This window comes from Gastrolobium bilobum, unplaced genomic scaffold, assembly GCF_033153095.1.
Source record: "Gastrolobium bilobum isolate Gb01-03AN ecotype WA unplaced genomic scaffold, APGP_CSIRO_Gbil_v1 utg33260, whole genome shotgun sequence".
Taxonomy (NCBI): domain Eukaryota; kingdom Viridiplantae; phylum Streptophyta; class Magnoliopsida; order Fabales; family Fabaceae; genus Gastrolobium; species Gastrolobium bilobum.
Window position 1 is genome coordinate 113,291 of NW_026898181.1, and position 13,958 is coordinate 127,248.

Below are 13,958 nucleotides of genomic sequence, written 5' to 3' on the forward strand. Positions count from 1 at the left end.
ATTGCATCTCTTGGTAAAGTTGAAGGTCAGAAATCAAAATTGACGATGCATTTTTGGTATATAATTCCTGCTTTCTAACAAGGAAGAACTTGTGCAAATGTAAGTGGGGTGGGAGGAGGTTGTATTTTTTTTATTTTTTTTGGGGGAGGGGGAGAGAGCAGGTTTGTACTTGAAAGCACATAAGTTCTGAAATGAAGAAAAAAACAGTCAAGAAAGCAGCAATGTTTTGTTTTCTTCATTAGGCATTTTCTGTTGCAGACAGCAGAATATGTGATGAATTTTTCTAAAAAAAACAAAAACAAAAATATTCATTATAGATTGCAGCTACGGTGCTAGCAACTGTCTAGGCCTACGCATGCTTCTATGGGAATTTTCTGTCCGTACCAAGTGAAAATGTATTTTCTTTTGAAATTTCTGAGAGAACTTGGGCTTCTTGGAAGGTGGGCTGAAATGAAAATGTTAATTCTTAAAGTTGGTAACGATCATAAGTTCATAACACAATAACTATCTTGCTCTTGTAAGAATTATTTCGAGATAATACATCAATAGGATCGATATATACATGACATATAAAACACCACATATTGATTTTATTTTGAGAGGAATTTATGTATCTGATTTGGCTATCTTATCTTCTACTAAGCAATTTCAAGGCTAAAATCTTCCTCTCTATGACCTATTTCAAAATGGCAGCCTTCTGCGATGGGAGCATGATGATTCATGGAGCTTAATCTCAATATAAATAGACTAGAGAGGGGACCTAGCAAAACTTTAATCGACAGTGTGTGTCACTGTGTCTGATGGGTCCATCAATCACAGAAGCTCAATTAGATACTAATGTCTACACTGTGCTGCCCAACTAAGTCTAATACTAAAAGATGCCAAAAGCCCAATTCAACATGATCAGAGTGGGCTTATCATAATAGATTAAATTAGAATATCCATTAATCCGATTATTATAAAAAATGCAAAAACATTAATTAATATTGCCCACGCATAAATTTTTTTTTTTTTTTTTGGAGTTACCCAACCCTAATTATCTCTTTGAGACGAGTTGGCTCCCTCCGGTATCCCCACGAGCTTCGACTATTTGAGCCGGCTATGGGACTAATTCGGAGTGCGGGGGAACAGTGATGGCTAAAGGTTCAGCCCCCTCCCCAAGAATGCATTCAGCGGGAATCGAACACATATCCAACCCCACTAACTCAGCGCCAAATTACCAACTGAACTGCACTCATTGGGTCACGCATAAAATTTTTAAGAGCTCTATGTTGATTTCTTATTAAATACAGTTGATGGATCAATAAAATGTGACCGGTTGACAAGAAACCAATTTTCAAACCATTGGAATATGGCAAGGCAATAAGTCATTAGATATCATTAGAGACCTGCTCTAAAATTCTCTTTTAAAGTAGTAATGCAAATAATGTCTTCAGGATTTTATTCAATGAGTTCGAAAAAATACAAGCAAAACATCAGAGCGTAGTAGTCATATATCTCCAGTCAAAAGCAAGATCTAACGAGATCAATAATCACATATGCCAGAAAGATGAACACAAAATTTGACTGAATTGCTCTTTTACTATCTAATATTGAATATGTTTACTTTAATATTTATAGCAGCAGTGTATGAAGCACCGACACCTCAAAATTCCTGACGTGTCGTGTCCGATACTTTTCGATACTCCGATACTTCTCGACATTCCAATACTCATTGCAAAGACTCAAAAAAAGTTCAAAGGTTACGTTGTGTTGCATTTTGAGTTCCAACTATTAGATTCCTTGAATTACGATTACTATTTTATTGAGTTTAATATAAACATTTGAGATATCTTATGTTTCTTTGCAAAATTGATGGGTATCATAAGTTTATCTTTATTTTTTTGTTAAATTATTGAATATTAAATATAATATACACTACATAAATTAAACAAATTATATAATATCAAAATGTGTCCTAACGTGTCGAAATTTAATATTTTTTAGAATTAATGTGTCGGAGTGTCGTGTCGTGTCGTATCTCGTGTCCCATATTGATGTCGGTGCAACATAGGCAACAGTTATCAATGTTTACAATTGTACTAGATAGACGCTTTTTAAGGAAAAAATTACACACTATATGAACATGGATAACAAGGAGGAACAATTTTTCATCATATCTATTAGACTACAGATGACTGAAGTATTTTGCTACAAAGTGGAGCATGAATACTAATTTGACTAAAACAAAGAATCTATTGATCGAGTTCGTAATATGCAGTTCTTTGACAGTAAGGCATCAGATGAGATAAGGGAAATGAATATATATATATATATGGGGCCGGATATTCTTACACTGGTGTAAGAGTTAGAAATCTTACACTCAATCTTGATCATTGATCAACTTGTATCCAATGACTCACATTACTAAAAAATTAGAGCCCTTAGATATAAGTGAGATCAATGGACAAGATTGAGAGTGTAACTTACACTGGTGTAAAATGATCCTAACCCTATATATATATATATATATATTTGGAGTTAACCAAACCCTAATTAAAGATGAGTTGGCTCTCTCGGTAGCGGACCTATTTGGGTTCACATGACTGTAAATGCAGACCCTAACTTTTGAATTTGTTTTTTGTTTTTTTGAATCCACTGCAATGATGTGTTTATGGAGGATTCGAATATAGGGTGGGGATTACTAGTATAGCTTAAAGGAAGTGGAGGTTGTAACACGTGGATTTGATCAATGAAGATTGCGGAAGTAGGGTATGGTGTTGTGTATAGAGGAGTTTTGCAAGATGGTGGCTCAAAAATCTTCTTAACAATAAGGATAGAATGTGCAGACGTAAATAACATTTTCTGGGTCCGCTACTGGACTCCCTTCCTTGTATCTTCAAAATTTTAACTCTTTAAGCCGGTTATGAGATTATTTGAAATGTGGGGCGGGTCATTGATGAAAAAGATATTTAAATCCCTCAAAGATGATATGTGGGGATGAACCAAAAATATTTCTTTTTCGCTTACTCGACTCCTTTGCTACCCACTGACCTGTTGGGTATGGCTCATACTTCACATAATGATGTTGGCCCTAATTGTCGGGGTCAGCAGAAAAGCAACTGGGGTCCCGCTCGTAGAGGCTAGGTAATGTTTAGGCCTCTGTTTCTATTGTAATTTTCTTAGCAGTTTGGGCTTGGGCCCATGAATAGCTGCTGTTAGGGTTTCTTGTAATCCTATTTATATTTGCCTTGTAAACCGAGAGACTTGTAACGAGTGGCGGTGAGGTGAATATAGTACAGACAAGCACTACTAGAAAAAACTTGTATAGCGAGGGAATTGCTATGGAAAATCCCTCGCTAATTTCATCATCGCTACTATTTTCCCTCGCAAATTCCCTCGCAAAATCGTTTGCGAGGGAATTTGCGACGGAAAATAGTAGCGAGGATGAAATTAGCGACGGAATTTCCATAACAATTCCCTCGCTATACAAGTTTTTTCTAGTAGTGAAGCTTGGGTGAACCAGGGTAAATCATCGTGTCAATCTCTCTACTCTTATCTCTTTTTCTGTTTTCTCGATTCTATGTGATTGTCGATTTCACCATTTGGTGAAATGAATACATTTATTGAATAGCTGAGTTGGTACTGTATTTAAAATCTGAATAATCAGGCGGCTGAGTGGGTAAAACATACCAAAGTAGAATAACTTGAATTCTCATAAATATATAATAAGTTTTATAATTCTCATTCAACAATTAAAATTTTCCTACACACTCTTCGATTTCCGTGCTAACATAGGTCTTATATATAATCTTTTCTGATACATGGGTCCCACATGCTTTTTATCTCTATAACATAAGATTTCAATTCTCAAGAATTATAAAACCCATATATAATAAATAGAATGAAAGGATTTATTTATATCTAATGGTTAATTATGGAGATAAGCTTAGCTAACTACGGAACGCGATGATGTTACGTCAAAAAATTGGTATCTATAGACTTAAGGGTGCAGAATATATCTCATTTGAAAGGTTCAATACAATTGGTGGCGTAGTTTATTTTAATTAATAAGTTCGTATTATAATTTATGGGGTTTTAGTTTGTCCTTTAACATGACCTGAAAAACTTTTCTACACACACAACATTTTATGAGCCCCACACTTTTTAAAGCAAAAAAAAAAAACTATAACACACAAAATGAATCTCTATAATATTACACAATTATTTTTCCTACAAGATAATTTTTATAAAAATCATAATTTATAAACGTAATGCATTGACCGATAATAACTACAACTACGTCTACGTACACCATCTTCCTACCTACTTTCTTCCCGTGCAAATGTCATTTTCAGATATAGCTATCGAAATTGATTCGTACTTTCATGAAACACTTTAAATATGAATCCTTAACGGTGGCACTTGAACTTTGACATTCTCAATCCTTTCTTTTATGCTTATATTTTTTTTTCTCCGTGTCTACCAACCACCAGGCACCAGCCACTACTTCATATATATCTTTTTATAATTTTAAAATATATTTTTCTTTTTCTTTTTAAGAAATTTCGTTTTTTATTTTACATGAACTTTTTCTCTTTTCTTGATCAATATTTCTCTCTTTTTTAACCAAGCTTAATTAGACTATAATAAGAAAGTATAAAACTCCGTTAATATTCTATTAAAATAAACTCTAAATTTGTCATTGAGAAATTTGACAGTAAATACAATAGTTTATAAAAATACAAAAACTCTTTCGTAACACAAATATTAGTCATGTTAGTTTTATTTTTTTCAGAGACTAATGCACTCACTACCTAATAACTATTATAATCAACATTTGTAATTTTTATATATTCTCAAAACTAATATATTTACTGTCACATTTTCCAAGAAGAAAAATTGAGAAATTTACTCCCGATTATATTATTCATGTGGTCAAAGAAATGCTTTCACGCAAAATATAAAGTCAGCAATAATAAGCTGTCAGCCTCCGTTATTTCATTTTTCTTTTCTAAAGAACCAAACTTAATTCAAATACGCAAGTGGGCAACAATTACATATTCCCCTTCTGAGTTGGTGTCCACTCAAACATAGAATAATTAGGCACGATTAAATTTGAATTGTTGCTGCACTTGAGAAACCAATATTGACAGCATATAAACAACTATATACACAAATTAAATGTCATTCGTCTACATATGACTTCGTAACAAATAGTTTTGCTTATATAATAAAGAAGCTTCGAAGATGTTTCTAACTTCACCAGTCAGATATTTTGCAATGGAACATTAGAATTGCACACATATATATTCAGTTTAAAGAAAGTGAAAAATAACCGAAAGTTGTTGATTTAGTGACACCGATTGCTATTTAAAAAAACTAATGAAATATTATCTCTCATTTCCCAAAAGCTTAAGTTATAAGGTAAATGAATCTAATGATTTTATTTTCTCTCTAATATATGCTTTCGAACCTTTTTCACTTCAAAGCCTGGATAATACATAATATTATTTATCTTGTGTTGAAATTTAGATTATAGAAGCTCTAATATTATAAGGATCAACTCTCTTAAAAACTTAAATTATTAGTCGAAGGTACATCACTTTATAAACCACAACACAACTAAGAAATGGTATATATTAATTGTTTTGTGAAGTTTAATAGAATTAAAATAACATGAAATTAGTGGGGGAAAACTGTTATTTGTAATATATGCATGCGCCGCTGCTACGTGCATTTTTAGTACAACATATCAAAATATAATAAGAGTCTAAAATACAATATTCTTAGTAAAAAAATAAAAAAAAAAAATTAATGATACATCCAACACCAAGAATTAATACATGAACATAATAAACACCAAAAGAACAAATAAATAAACCAATATTCCATTTTTTTACAGAAATACAGTCTTTGATTTCTTCAAATTTGAGCGTTCCCCCTTCACCAAAGTGTGCTCTCAGCCTTATACTTGTAACCATAAAGGCTTCCATGCATGTTCATGAGAAAGCTTCACTGTTGATTGGTTGCAACACCAAATGGAACAACAAGATGAGGATAAGCTGCGCCACGGTGGTGCTGGGCGTTTCCGGCGATATTCATTTCCTTCACCGCACAGTGTGTTCCGCCAGATCCCGGAATATATGTGCAACCAGAAGGCCCTGAGGGAGTGACAGGGCCCTTGTCAAGAGACTGTAACCTTAGTTGTTTCTTTGTATTCAATACCCTACCAGCTAGGTTTGGCTGAACATGAACAATAGCAAGAAGCAGAAGCAGTGCCAAAACAACGTTGAGAACCCTCATGGTGTGTGTCTGAAAACTTGAGGAAGCAAGACAAATAACTTGGGGTTGAAGCAAGGTGGTATTTATATATACTTGTAGCCTTTTGAGTTATATTTGTTGGACTCATGGTTTATTTTATTTAAGCACTTAATTTTGATTATTGATCACGTTAGTATTTAATTATTGGAATTAATATTTCTCATGTTGTATGAGGTAATTTTATTTCCTACACGTGAGGCTTATTTTTTCTCTCTATTTTCTTCTCATATGGACCCTGCAAACTTTTATATGTGTAGGAGATAATTTTATCAACTATAACATAAGGAATATTAATTTCTTAATTATTACTAATGAAATTTTTTTATCAAATATTGAATTGGTCATATGATGGAATTCATGCGGTACAAAGTTTTGATTTGAAAAATGAATCCATGGTTTTCCCCTTTTTTTCCACGCAATTGATGTAGCCTAATTGAATAGGGTTACTAAAAAGGATTTGGATCAATAGTAGTTAATTACTTAATTTAATTTTAAGAACAAGTTTGGCTAGTTTGCTACTTGCTCTCCTTGATTGAGAAAATACGTTTTGACTGGGAGGAAGCATATGGTCAAATTTGAGAAACTTCTTGGTACTGCACTAGCTAGCTAGTATATATATCTATATATACTTTACATGGTGGAGACATTTTCACGCAAACTCAAGCGCACACGCATGAATGCAGAAGCTTTATACTTTATCCAAGTAGTTTTTTTTTCCCATGAAAATGTGAAAATAAATAGTTGAACAAGTCCTTCATTTGTTAAATAGGTACCAGTAACTGGATACTGGATAGGAGTGGAGGGTAGGTGGCATGTGGAGTATCTAATCTCAAATATCATTATCACATTTGAACCTTACGTACGCTATTGCTAATTTAACTAAAAGATCGATAGTGAAGAGGGTTAAACTTTATTTTTATCAATATGAATATGAGTTTATTAATCTCGCAATAGGAGAGAAGTTCTTTCAAACTATAGACACAATTATATGTGGGATCCACTTACTCAAAAAAAAAAAAACATAAAAATCGATATATGTGTAGGAGAGAAAAATATTCTCCAAAAAAAGAGTATATTCCCTATAAATATATATACATGCAGTTTTCCCCATCAAATAATATAGGAGAGATTATAAATGATCTAAATTTAAAAAGATACTAAAGACAAAAGCAAATATCATTTGGACCCGAATGAGCCCAAATTTGTATTTTATAGTTGCATTTTTTTGCATTTGTGGACCCTACTGGGCAGTTGGTTTATGTTGAACTGCAACTATACAGGTAAATGTTGCAGTCGCACTCTTAAATCATTTTCCATTCTCATTAGTTAAAAGAAAAAAAAAGTTCCACTCAACCATTATCGACTGATTAATAAATAAATACTCAATAATCACTTAATCAATGCTTGCTGAGCAAAGCTCATTGATGAATTTAATTAATGAATTCCTATAGAAAACTCTTCAGGGCACAACTTCAATTTGTTCTTTTAGTCTGAATTTGTTGAACAAGTGTAGATTGTCCTACGTACATGTTCGGACAGAATGAGGAAAGTGCTACAAATGGCTACATCAGATGCCACGTGTTCTTATTTATCTATTAATTGTTATCTGTTAATTGGTCGAGTAGTTCCTCTTTTTGCGAAAATTAGTTATAAGTTAGTTTCTCTATTCTTGAGTAGTTCATTCATGTCAGAGCTTTCTGCTCTTTGTATATATATGAATTGCACTATCAAGACTTAGTGTGAATGTTCATTACTTCATTAGTGTGAATATTCATTACTTCATTCTCATGGATTCTCTGAGTTCCTTGGATCGTAATATGGTATCAGAGCTTTAGAGAGCTATGGTGTCGCAGTTCCTTGATTTCCTTGGCTTCAATTGAAGCATCTTCTCCCTTTCTTCTTGATTCCTTTCTCCTCATTCTCAATGGCGAACCAGAGCGCTAGCCCTCCCATATCACTTATCGAATCCAGCGAACTAGCTATACCTCCATCCGAACGAGAATCCCTCCACAGCTCTCGTTGCTCCTTATCTCAATGGACGCAACTTTCACACTTGGTTGTGTGTCATGAAGATGGCTTTGCTCTCGAAGAATAAGCTTCGTTTTGTGGATGGAAGCTTTGTTGCTCCTGACAATCAGGATCCTACATTCCCAGCGTGGGAACGACGCAACACAATGGTGTTGTCCTGGATTCATCGCTCCATTGATGAATCAATCTCAAAGTCCATTTTATGGATCGAACATGCTGCTAATGTGTGGCGTGATCTCTCTGCACGATTCTCTCAATATGACGTGTTTAGAGTTGAAAATCTTCAGGAAGAGATTCATCGTATGCAACAGGGAGATAGGAGTGTTTCTGACTATTTCATAGAGATGAAGACATTGTGGGATGAGTTAGAAAATCTCAATCCTTTACCAAGATGCTACTGTGGAGCTCCTAATGAAATTTGACGAGGACGAGAACCTTGAAAAGCCTGAGTGATCAGTTCTCACATGTACGCTCACAGATCATGTTGATTGAGCCACTCCCTAACATGAATAAGGCTTTTTCACTTGTTACACAACAAGAACATCAACTCGATTCTAAAATTCATGGAGGTGTTGCTATGGAATTGAGAGCCTACTTTGTGGATCAGCATCGTCGAAATGGAAATTTCAATAAAGAAAAAAGTCCAAGACCATGTGGGACTAAACTGTGCACATACTATGAAAGGACAAATCACACACTGGATACATGCTATATGAAGTAGGGGTGTTCATCAACCGATCCAAACCGATTCAAACCGCAATAATCTAACCGAAAAACCGATAACCGAATAAACCGAAAACCGAAAAAAAAACCGCAAATTTTAATTGGATTGGATCGGTTTTCGGATAGGTTGATAAAAACCGATCCAATATATTAATTTCTCTCTACCTACTTGGGTTTTTTTTCCAATCATAGCCCAAAAATTTCTAAACCAAAGATCCATTAACCATCAACTAAACCCAAGAAAAAGCCTAGGCACATCTCATTAACAAAATTTAATTTGTGTAGAGCTTCATATCTCATTGCCCAAAAAAGGAAAAACTATATTATCGTATAATGATGCTTTTGTATTTTAAAAAAATAAAATTACAAAGTCAATATATACAAAAGATGTTATTTGCACAATAATCATGAAACAAATTTTAGGATTTTAAAAAAATCGAAAACCAATCCAATCCAAACCGAAAAAAATTTGATTGGATCGGATCGGATTTGAAAAATCCAAACCGAATGGATGATTACATGATCAAACCGAAGGGATTGGATCGGATGATTTTTGCTTCCAAAACCGATCCAATCCAGACTGCGAACACCCCTAATATGAAGCATGGATATCCGCCAGGGTTCAAATTAAGGCCCAAAAATGCTTTTGCAAATGCAATTCTCAATGATGGAGGAGCTGAAAAAAATGATCCATCAAATACGGTGGTCATGACTTAATAGCAGTATCATAACATATTGGATATGTTGCAACAAACGAAGGTCCACACTAGAGAAGAAAACTCCAACAATCATGTTGTTAATATGATCCACACAGCTTCGACCACAGCCTTTGCTACTTCTGTTGGCACACAAAATATTGGTAAGACAGATCTTCATTGGATCCTTGACACAGGTGCAACGGATCATATATCTTGCATTTTATCTAATTTCACCTCTTTACATGAGATTAATCATGTTTCTATTACTCTGCCTGATGGTTCAAAAGTTTTAGCTCATCATTCTGGATCTGTTGACATATTACCAAATATGACTTTGTCTGACGTTTTGTTTGTTCCAGACCTTTTGTGTCAATCTAATATCAATGGTAAAGCTAGTTCAATCACTTGATTGTGAACTCATCTTTCGTGATTCTGAGTGTTGCATCAAACGTATCAAATCACAGCGAGTGATTGGTTCAACTAGATTGCGCAATGGACTATTTCAATTGGAACCATGCAGCAGCAGGCAGTTGGAAGAAGTTGTTGTTTCTGATATTACTATTTCTGATAGCAAGCATGCAAATAACATATTCACTTATGTCTCTATGTTATGGCATTTACGTTTAGGACATGCCTCAGATTTTGTATTGAGAGCAATGTGTAGTAAATTTTCCTTTTATAAGTTATAATAAAAATTGTACTCCTTGTGACGTATGTCGTATGGCAAAAGAAAGAAAGTTACCATACAATGTGAGTACCGCTAGAGCTTCTACAACATTTGATCTCATCCATGTAGACATTTGGGGACCATTTTCTGTTCCTTCCCTCAATGGATATTTTCTAACTGTTGTTGAAGATTACTCAAGATACACTTGGGTGGTTTTAATGTAAAATAAAGGAGAGACTAGGATCCACTTGCAGAACTTTGTTGCATTGGTTAAAACACAATTTGGTACCTCTATTAAAATAATTAGGAGTGACAATGGACAAAAGTTCTACATGAGAGATTTTTATGCTAGTCAGGGAATTATCCATCAGACTTATTGCGTGGAGTTCCCTCAGCAAAATGGTGTAGTGGAGAGGAAACACCAACATCTCCTCAGCATAGCTTGTGCTTTGATATTTCAAGTTTTAATAAAGCTCACCCAAGAAGACTGGTTGGGAAATTACTTTATCTGACAACAACACGACTAGAAATCTGTTATGCTGTACAACAATTCAGTCAACATGTGGGGAACCCCACTGATCTTCATATGCAAGCTGTAACTCGGGTATTGAAGTATACTAAGAGGACTCCAGGTAAAGGGCTCTTCTTTGCAGCTAAGAATGAGTCCAAGATCAGTGCTTTCACAGACTTAGATTGAGCGACTTGGCCAGATACGCGCCATTTGATTACTGGATATTGTTTGTTCTTTTGCTCTTCCTTGATTGGATGGAGATCGAATAAGCAAAATATTGTGTCTCGCTCATCTTCAGAGGTTGAGTATAGAGCACTAGCTAGCTCAACGTGTGAATTGCAGTGACTCAAGTATCTCCTAGATGATTTGGGAGTTCAATTAACGCATCCAATGGCAGTGTTCTGTGACAACCGTTCTACCATACACTTAGCTCACAATCCCAGCTTCCATGAGAGGTTAAAACATATAGAGATAGACTGCCACATTGTTCGAGAGAAAATTAATAGTGGACTCATTCATCTTCTTCCATTTTCTAGTTCTGAGCAATTAGAATATTCATTCACTAAGGCATTGGCTCCACGGGTGTTCAAGGATTTAATCAGCAAGCTGGGGTTGTTCGATGCACACCGCCCACCTTGAGGGGGGCTGATGAAAGTGCTATAGATGGCCACATGTGCTTATTTATCTATTAATTGTTATCTGTTAATTGGTTGAGTGGTTCCTCTTTTGCGAAGATTAGTTAGAAGTTAGTTTCTCTATTCATGAGTAGTTTATTCATCTCGGAGTTTTCTGCTCTTTGTATATATATATATATGAATTGTACTATCAAGACTTAGTGTGAATATTCATTACTTCATTCTCATGGATTCTCTGAGTTCCTTGGATCGTAATACAGAAAGTTATTGCATAAGTTAAATTTTTGGGGACCAGAAATGATGGCTAGATTATTAGTCATATAAATACGCTTGCACTGTCACAGTAAAGCAAAGTTGTTCAAGATAGACAAATGTGTAACTCACTAAGGAAACTTTGAAAATCCCACATAATTGTGCGATTATGGAAGCCAAGTTAGATAGAAGATAGTGTACAGCTCTCTAAAAAAAATTATTTTCTACAATTCAGAAAAGGGGAAGGTGAAAAATATAAAAATTTCAATACTCACGCACTTTCCCATCACACCTTAAGATTAATTTGGAAGATCCACACATTTCAGGAGCAGCATTCTCCTCTTACCGAGAGAAGAATTCATAAAGGAAAAAATTTAATTACAATCATTGTACTGAGTATTCAGTGTAACTGTCATATTATAACTATGTACTTTAGGGGGTACATAGTTATAATATTGAAGATGCTTTTTTTTTCTCTCTTCTCAGAAATTGTCGGCTTACGTGGAGAGAGAAAAAAAACAATTTTAATATTATATTTATGTACTTCCTGAAGTACATAATTATAATATATCGTTACACTTAATATTCAGTGCAACGGTTGTACTGAAAATGATCTCTTCATAAAGGACAAGAATGCTTCTTACCAAGTGGAGAATTCATAAAGAACAAGAAGGCTCACCAAAAAAAGAAGAAGGCTTCTTATGCATTTATGCTTCCAACAGAACTCACAAAAAATAAGGGGGTCTATGATGCATCTATGCTTCCAAAAAGGTGCCTTTTGGTTATACAACAATGATGATTCGTTAACATATTAAATGTACTTAATCCTACATATTTCTGCCTATACAATTTTCCCTTCACTAACATCTTATTAAATTAATTAAGTTTATAAAGGCACCTCATCATTTTTAAAAGCTACATCGACCTCTCCTCCTTAGACTTGTCATCAAACTATACTATGTGAAGTTGTTGTGAAAGATAATTACCTTGTGTAAATTTCTTCAACATAAATACTTTAAAATAAATAAAAATAAAAAATTGAACTATGATACGAAAATATAAGGAGTATCTGTCTAAATTTCATAACTTTCTATGGAGGACAGAATAATTCAGTTAAAATATTAAATCAACTTCTTTCATCTTACATGTTTTTAATTAAAATATAATTTTTTATTTAAAAATTATAAAATAATTAATATTTTAATACCGTACAAAACATATAGTTATTGTTGACAATAAAGGTTCTTCTTCTTTTTGGATAAACCACGTATATCCTCTACGGAAGGCAATCCTATTCGAGACTTTCTAGGATTAAGATTCTTCTTGACATAACTATTTTTTATGAAGGGAAATTCATGGCAGGTAAATTAAGAAATTGCGCCCACAAAATAGAGTCAGAGCACGGAAGTCGGTTTCTCCAGTGGCTTGTTGGTTTGGAACATCTTTTATATCATATAAAACCCTCGTAGAATATAGAAGTTGGATTTCCTTGGGGGATTGCATGAATGATTATTCTTAATTGGCCACGATTTATTCTATCTTGAGTGTGAGCAATCAATGAATTAGAACAATAATTCTTATTTAGCCACGATTTATTAGAAATATTATATGGCATATGTAAAATCACGAGACTTATAATACGCTCTCAGATAAGAAAAGGGAGAAATACCACCCAATGTCCCAGAAGTTGACTGAACAACCATCTAAACAAAAAAACAGAACATGCAACATCATCAACAACCCATCAAAACTCCCAATTTCCAGAGATCTTATTCCATTTATCTACACAGATATAAATAGGTTGGGATAGATTAGGTTTTGGCCTAAATAAATCAGGTATGTAAAATATTTTAAATTTGATACGCCAAGCTAAATTATAGGTATGATCTGATCAATGTATAAATAATTAAAAGGCCTAACTTAAACCTATTAGCCTATATAAGCTTATAAGGCTTTCAAGATCTATCAAAATTAAAAAAAATTACTAAAATAATATTATTTTATTATTTCAAATTATTTAAATAATAGTTTTCTTTTATTTTATTTAAAATAAATAAGATGATATAAATCAGCCTGTAAACATATAAGTCAAACCTTGTAAAAATAAACCTATAAACTATTTTTTAAATAAACTTGTTTTA